Source organism: Abramis brama, assembly GCF_963993115.1.
Source record: "Abramis brama genome assembly, chromosome: 9".
NCBI classification, from domain to species: domain Eukaryota; kingdom Metazoa; phylum Chordata; class Actinopteri; order Cypriniformes; family Leuciscidae; genus Abramis; species Abramis brama.
In genome coordinates this window covers 33,246,469-33,253,248 of record NC_139971.1, presented here as the reverse complement: position 1 = coordinate 33,253,248, position 6,780 = coordinate 33,246,469, and the positions used below count along the sequence as shown (strand labels likewise).

The window sequence follows — 6,780 nt, the reverse complement described above, 5'->3', positions numbered from 1 at the left end:
ATGTAATTTCTTTATGCCTTAAAATAGCTTGAATGTAACTCCTATGCTTCAGTTAGGATCCATCATATGCAAATTGGTCTCCGCCTCCTTTCAATCACACCACCAGTTCAGACTGCCTGATCCTCTCAGTCAACTGTAGTAAACGTTACACAATACCAAATGATGTTGTTTTAAATAAGCGATATATGTTTGAACCGGAAACTGATTCATAAGAAGAAGAGGGACGAGCGAATTTTGATTAGCCTTTGGCTTGAATTCGTTATCAAACAGCTAATAATGTTATGTATCTAATGTTACACAAACATTAGCTGTGTTCGAAATCGCCCTCTACACCCTCCTTCACTATTTCCTACATTATATAATAGGCCTGTTCCACTTGAAGGCGTGAATGAAAACGAGTGAGTGAATTCGGACACTGAGTGCACAGGTGTTGTGGCGAATTTCGACTCCGTGCCAAATGATTCATGGTGCGTTCAAGTCATCTCGTATAGATCGTATTTACGAGTTGAACGCACTTGAACGCCACCACAATGTCGTAAATACCAGTGGGGAGCTCGGGATTTTCTCTAAGCTCCGATCTTTACGATTTGGGGGCGTGTCAGTGATTAACATGGCGGAATACACAATACGTAAAGGTATTTAGCTGTGATATTGTCAGGCTTTTCTATTTACAGCGCAGTTAGCTAATCGCCAACACAGAATATGATAGTATTATAATATAACACTGCAACATGTAACGATGAGTTGGCAGTGGCTTCATAAATTAATTAAAAACATAAAAATACAAAGTACACCTGATGCACATTTCTTTGTTCTTCATTTTCTAGAACAAGAGTTTAAGAACCTTATTGTATTTTTGTGTAATTAATTAAGAGAAAGTACTCCCCTGCTGAAAAATCCAGCTAAAACCAGCCTAAGCTGGTTGGCTGGTTTTAGCTGGTTTAAGCTGGAAGTAGCTGGTTTTAGCTGGTCTCCCAGCCTGGCTTAGCTGGTTTTAGCTGGTCTCCCAGCCTGGCCTAGCTGGCCTAGCTGGTCTCCCAGCCTGGCTTAGCTGGTTTTAGCTGGTCTCCCAGCCTGGCCTAGCTGGTCAAGCTGGTCTCCCAGCCTGGCTTTGCTGGTTTTAGCTGGTCTCCCAGCCTGGCCTAGCTGGTCAAGCTGGTCTCCCAGCCTGGCTTTGCAGGTCAAGCTGGTCTCCCAGCCTGGCTTAGCTGGTTTTAGCTGGTCTCCCAGCCTGGCTTAGCTGGTCAAGCTGGTCTCCCAGCCTGGCTTATAGCTTATTTTAGCTGGTCTCCCAGCCTTTCCTAGCTGGTCAAGCTGGTTTCCCAGCCTGGACAATTTGGTGGTCAGCTGGTTTTAGCTGGTCTCCCAGCCTAGCCAAGCTGATGAACATCTCACAATATTATATATATATATATATATATATATATATATATATATATATATATATATATATATAATTATGTATAATAATAATAATAATAATAATTCACACATACACACACACACACACACACGTGTACACACAATAAGTTAATATAGACGAAGTTGATTATAATATACACTAGTTAATTATTGGAACCGTCTGGAACCCAGATTTTTTGTTTGTTTGTTTGTTTGCTTGCCATTTAGTAATATAACGCAATTATTAGTATTCTAACGCAACTTATCATTATATAAATGTAAATTGAATTTTTCAAAAATAAAATAAAAAACTTTTAATACTTCTGTCACTGTCACAATTTTTTTTACTCGCCTGCCATAAACCTGGCATATTGCACATGAATGGGTCATATAACTACACAATGAGTTTTAAATTCATGATTTAATATTAATGATTTTTTTTAATTCTAGATGCCCAGCAAACACAGAACGTTCCCGTAACGTTCCCATTTGGTTCCCATTTGGTTATTTTTTTGGGAACCAAATAAGAACGTTCTTGGAACGTTCTCTGTAGGTTATTTTTAGGTTTAATTTTTATAACCTAAATAGAACGTTCTGGGAACGTTCTCTTCAGGTTGTTATTTACTAACCTAAAGAGAACCTTCCCAGAACGTTTCCTGCAGGTTATTTTTAGGTTTTATTTTTATAACCTAAAGAGAACGTTCTGGGAAGGTTCCCTGCAGGTTGTTATTTAATAACCTAAAGAGAACCTTCCCAGAACGTTTCCTTGCAGGTTATTTTTAGGTTTTATTTTTATAACCTAAAGAGAACGTTCTGGGAAGGTTCCCTGCAGGTTGTTATTTACTAACCTAAAGAGAACCTTCCCAGAACGTTTCCTGCAGGTTATTTTTAGGTTTTATTTTTATAACCTAAAGAGAACGTTCTGAGAACGTTCTCTGCAGGTTATTATTTTAATATCACTTACTATTAACAGGCAGATTACCAACTGACAACGTCGTCAGTACAAGTCCCCTAAGGTTATAAGATAACCAACAACGTTCAGATCTATTTTAAATTGTTATATATTTTAATTCTATATGTTTATTTAAATGCTGCGTGACTTTGAAGTGTTTTAATGCGCATGCGCGTGATCAAACACTGGAGCACGTGCGCCTATGCACGTGCGCTGCCGCTGCACCGTCAGATGGAAACGTCATCGACAACTGACAAACAACAAAACTCCCGTCTCTCGCTGTTGTTTTCACTGCTTTCAGGTAAGTTTAGTCAACAAAATCTCACAAATAATACACACAAACGTCCCTGACACATTTCTTACGTGCAATTGACACGCTTCTGGTGAATATTTACTTTAAAGAAATGGTTTTGTGTCTTTGAAAAAGTCCGTTAGCATCTACGCTAGCAGCTAACCGTTTTCAGAAGAGAACTTTAGGCCTAAGTTACGTTAAGTTAAGGTCTTATTTATGAAAGTTTGGGTTTTAAACACATATTTAGTGTAGATAACAGTTTTTGATAGTTTTGCTGGTGATTTGTCAATGGGAAGTAAGCTAATTTATTTAACCTAAAAGAATGCACTGTATTGTTAACTTAATCAGTGACGTCACTTACCAATATTGCTAAAATGTGATTTCAGAATAACGAGTGAAAAAATAAAACTCTACAACAAGGGGTGAGTTATTGTTTAATCATGATGATAATTCCATATGCATTTATTTCACAATATATTATCTTAAGATTTGTATATATTTATCTTTTCTGCATTTCACCTCTGTTCTAGCTTGGCTCCTTGTAATAAACCTATCCCATGTAATATTGTTGGCTCTGTGACAAATAGCATGTTATGTTCTATCTAGATCATCATGCTGTGATGGCCTGCTGCACCCCCTGTCCAAGAAAATCTCCACGGCTATGAACCATATGACTAGTAAGCAAAACCACCTCAAACATACAGTGCACTGCTGTTCAAAGGTTTGGGGTCTGTATGATTTATGCTTTTGAAATAAGTCTCACATTTTAAAATCATTAACCCCAGGTTTTTTCAGTGAGATTGTCCTTGAGAAGCCTGTAGGCTAAATAATCAGCTAAATAATAGGCGACTAATACAATATTATAATGGTCATAGTTATAATAATAATTCATTTAACTATTATGATAACATGATATCCTGATGATTAGTATATTTTATTTTATTTCTTTAGGTCTGTTTTGAATTATGTTGGCCAATGAGACTGACACCATACTGTCCAACTCAAAGGTATTTATGTGTTTATATGTTTTTTTTATTGATCAATACTGAAATTCTTTGTACTTTTAAATGCTGAATGTGGTTCAGGGGGTCGACAACTTTAGGCAGTTATTTTTCACAGATATCTTGGGCAGCTGTGGCTCATACTCTTAGCCTTTAAAAATGTTTGAATTGATATCCCCAATGCAATATCAGGGGGTAAATATATCATTAGAGTTCTTAAAGTTATGGCTTTGCTCTTGTTACCAGATGAGATATAATCCCTATTGTTTGGCCCTGTGATTCTTCAGGACAAGACCTTGATGCCATCCACAGTCAGTAGATGAAGAAGGTGAGTGTAGCCGAATTCAGTTCTCTTTCCTTTTTTTTTTTAGCTTAAACGGACACGTGCACGCAAAATGAAGTCAAAATGCCCATCTTGGCGAGTTTCCTCGTAAACAGTCTTGTGTTTTAAACAGAAAGAAAATGGATGCGTGTCATTTATATTAGGTCTGCGCATTCGTCTTAAAGTGACAGCAGCCCCAACGTACCTGCAGCTGTTTGTGTCGCCAATGCTGATCAAACATCAAAAGAGAAAATGACTTGTAGCTTTAGCAAAGATACATTTAATTAATTTATAGTTCTTTTATTTTTACAGTGAAGACTTATTTTACATTTTGATAATTCAATTTCTGTACCTGATAAGTTAGATTTAACTGAAAAACATAATGCACTGCTTATTTCAACTGTGTTTTTCTTCTATTGTATTTATCTATGCATGTTATCTATTGTAATTTTCTATGCAGGTTCACTCCTCTACAAAATCCCCCCAATAGAGATTATGCGGAGCGCCCAGCGGTCGAACCGGAAGAGGTCTAAGCATTTCCGCTTTTCACTTCCGTACACATCTGCAGCGGTAGGTGATCTCTGAGTTAATTCTTAATTTTTGCTTATTATACTAAAATTCTTACTTCTGTTTTAATTAAAATGTCACGAATGCTAAAATATCAGAAAAGGGAACATCCGAACAGCCGTTTTTGTTGTGTGCCGATCTGCTCTATGTCGGGGAAAATGAGTAGTACAGAAGTACAAATAGGTTCTGTACTCATAAAGTGACGTCAACATCAGCAGTAGCATTCGCCGTCAGGCAAGTGTTATTTAAATAAACTCCTGATGTACTTACAAACTTTCCAATGCCTCGTTTAATGAGTACAGAACCTATTTGTACTACTGTAGAAGTTTGGTACCATTCTGGGCATTATTAGTGCGGTAATTTACGAGATTTAGCGCCGTTAGCGCCTGCACTAAACCATACGGCTGATATCTCTAAATAAACTCTACATTTTTCAATATCATGCAGCACTAATATTGAGCATATCTTAAAGTGAACCTGGAATGATAATTTGTGATACCAGATGAGATGTATGTATGATAGATTTTGAACTGTACTATTTTTTTTATTTCAGGTTTTCTGGGATCCCAGCGGAAGGCATCAAGGCATCAGATGTTGGCCTGGACAGATGTACCTGTAAACTACACCGACCTCAGTACACCTCAGTGCATTCGGCGAGAGTGAGGGCGGAGCGTTGATTACTTCCTGCTCACTACTGCGCAGGTCTGGTCCCAAGATCGCTACTGCGCAAACTCAAGCCCCAAGATGTCAGCGCCATATCGGGCTTCAGTTCTCATCAATGGAAGAGAGCGAAGGGGCGTCGTCCATCTTTTTTTACAGTCTATGGCTGAAACACAGCAACTAATCCCAAAGAATTTACAACGTTTTTAATGCAATATTTTGCTCATTATAATGTATGTATATATGGCAGTCCCAATCATAGTTATTAATGTTCTGCATTGAAGCTAATGATCATCACATATTGAGACTTTTAATTCGAAATCAAAGCTACAGCTAACACTGTCTGTAAAAGACAGACTTACAATCGGTTAAATGTACTGTTATGTTGATGAAATATTGAAAAAAATCAACTTTAGAAAACATGGGTGGTGATGAAGTAAAAAGATCCAGCACATTTAGATGGTACAAACTTTTGAACTGACTGTATGCATATCCCACACAGCCTCTTTTTTGATTCACTTGGAATTAAATATGGCATCTACCCAGACTAAAGTTGCTTGACACGTGCTGAAAGGTTCCACACAAATTGTTAAGATCTCACTGAAATGACTAGATATCTTTGTAGGAAAAAAAATACAGCTTCTTATTTGTAATATTGAGATCTTTAAAAAAAATGCAGCTCTGATGTGGTAGCCAAAGTAGGAGTAACGTCACAACATTTATAGCTACCAACTGGAATATATTCTGTATAAGTTTATTTTTTCTGTAGAACATAAAAGAAGATATTTTGAAGAGTGTTTTTTTTCATACAATTGAAGCTCATTTATGTTTTGTCTTGAAGATCCACATACAAACACTTTAAAGAGCAGAAGTGTGTCAGGAAAGGAGTGTCCCACGAATAAACACTCTGCAAAGCCTCCCCTGACACCATCCAAGCTGCAAGTTTTGAGAGGTAATCTGTTCATTCATTCATTCATATACTTTATGTAGCCGTAGCCAATTTAGTAAAACGGTTTTACATTAGTTGATTACCTTTCTAAGTTTTACTAGTTGAAAAGTGACAAATTAATAATCTAAATTATTTATCTTTCAAGTCTGCTTCAGTGACTGGCTCAAACAAAAAGAACCCGAAAGAGGAGAAAGAGAAGCGGGAGAAGCAAGTGGGGTATTACATATCCCAAAAAATACAAGATGTCATAAAAAAAGAAAAGAAAAATGTAATGTAAAATGTATCTCTATAATTCTGTTATTGTTCTCCTTTAGTTACTATTATAGTTTTTAGCATTTTAATCATTTCAATTAATAATTTTGTACATTACTGTTAGCATATCAATGGGTTGTTTTAAGGGGCTGCAATATCAAATAAAAGGAATTTGTTTGAATTGTTGCCTGTGCTCCTGAAAATTATTTTAAGTATACTTGGAATTGTTTACATTATTTGTCACAACACACAGTGGCAGGAAAAATAGAGAAGACAGACATAGTCAGCCAGTCTGACCAGCTAAAAACAGCCTAACCAGCTAAGCCCAACAATGACCAGCTAAAACCAGCTAAGCCCAACAATGACCAGCTAAGCCCAACAATG

At 36.9% G+C, this 6,780-nt stretch overlaps 1 long non-coding RNA gene across 1 annotated transcript; it reads left to right on the top strand.

Moving 5' to 3' along the window:
• The first annotated feature begins 2,585 nt into the window (after positions 1 to 2,585).
• LOC311089738 lies at positions 2,586 to 5,227 on the top strand. The gene is made up of 7 exons (XR_014607751.1): positions 2,586 to 2,654; positions 3,032 to 3,067; positions 3,252 to 3,322; positions 3,597 to 3,652; positions 3,893 to 3,974; positions 4,429 to 4,538; positions 5,089 to 5,227. It is a non-coding gene; the product is annotated as an uncharacterized lncRNA (long non-coding RNA).
• The last annotated feature ends 1,553 nt before the right edge of the window (positions 5,228 to 6,780 follow it).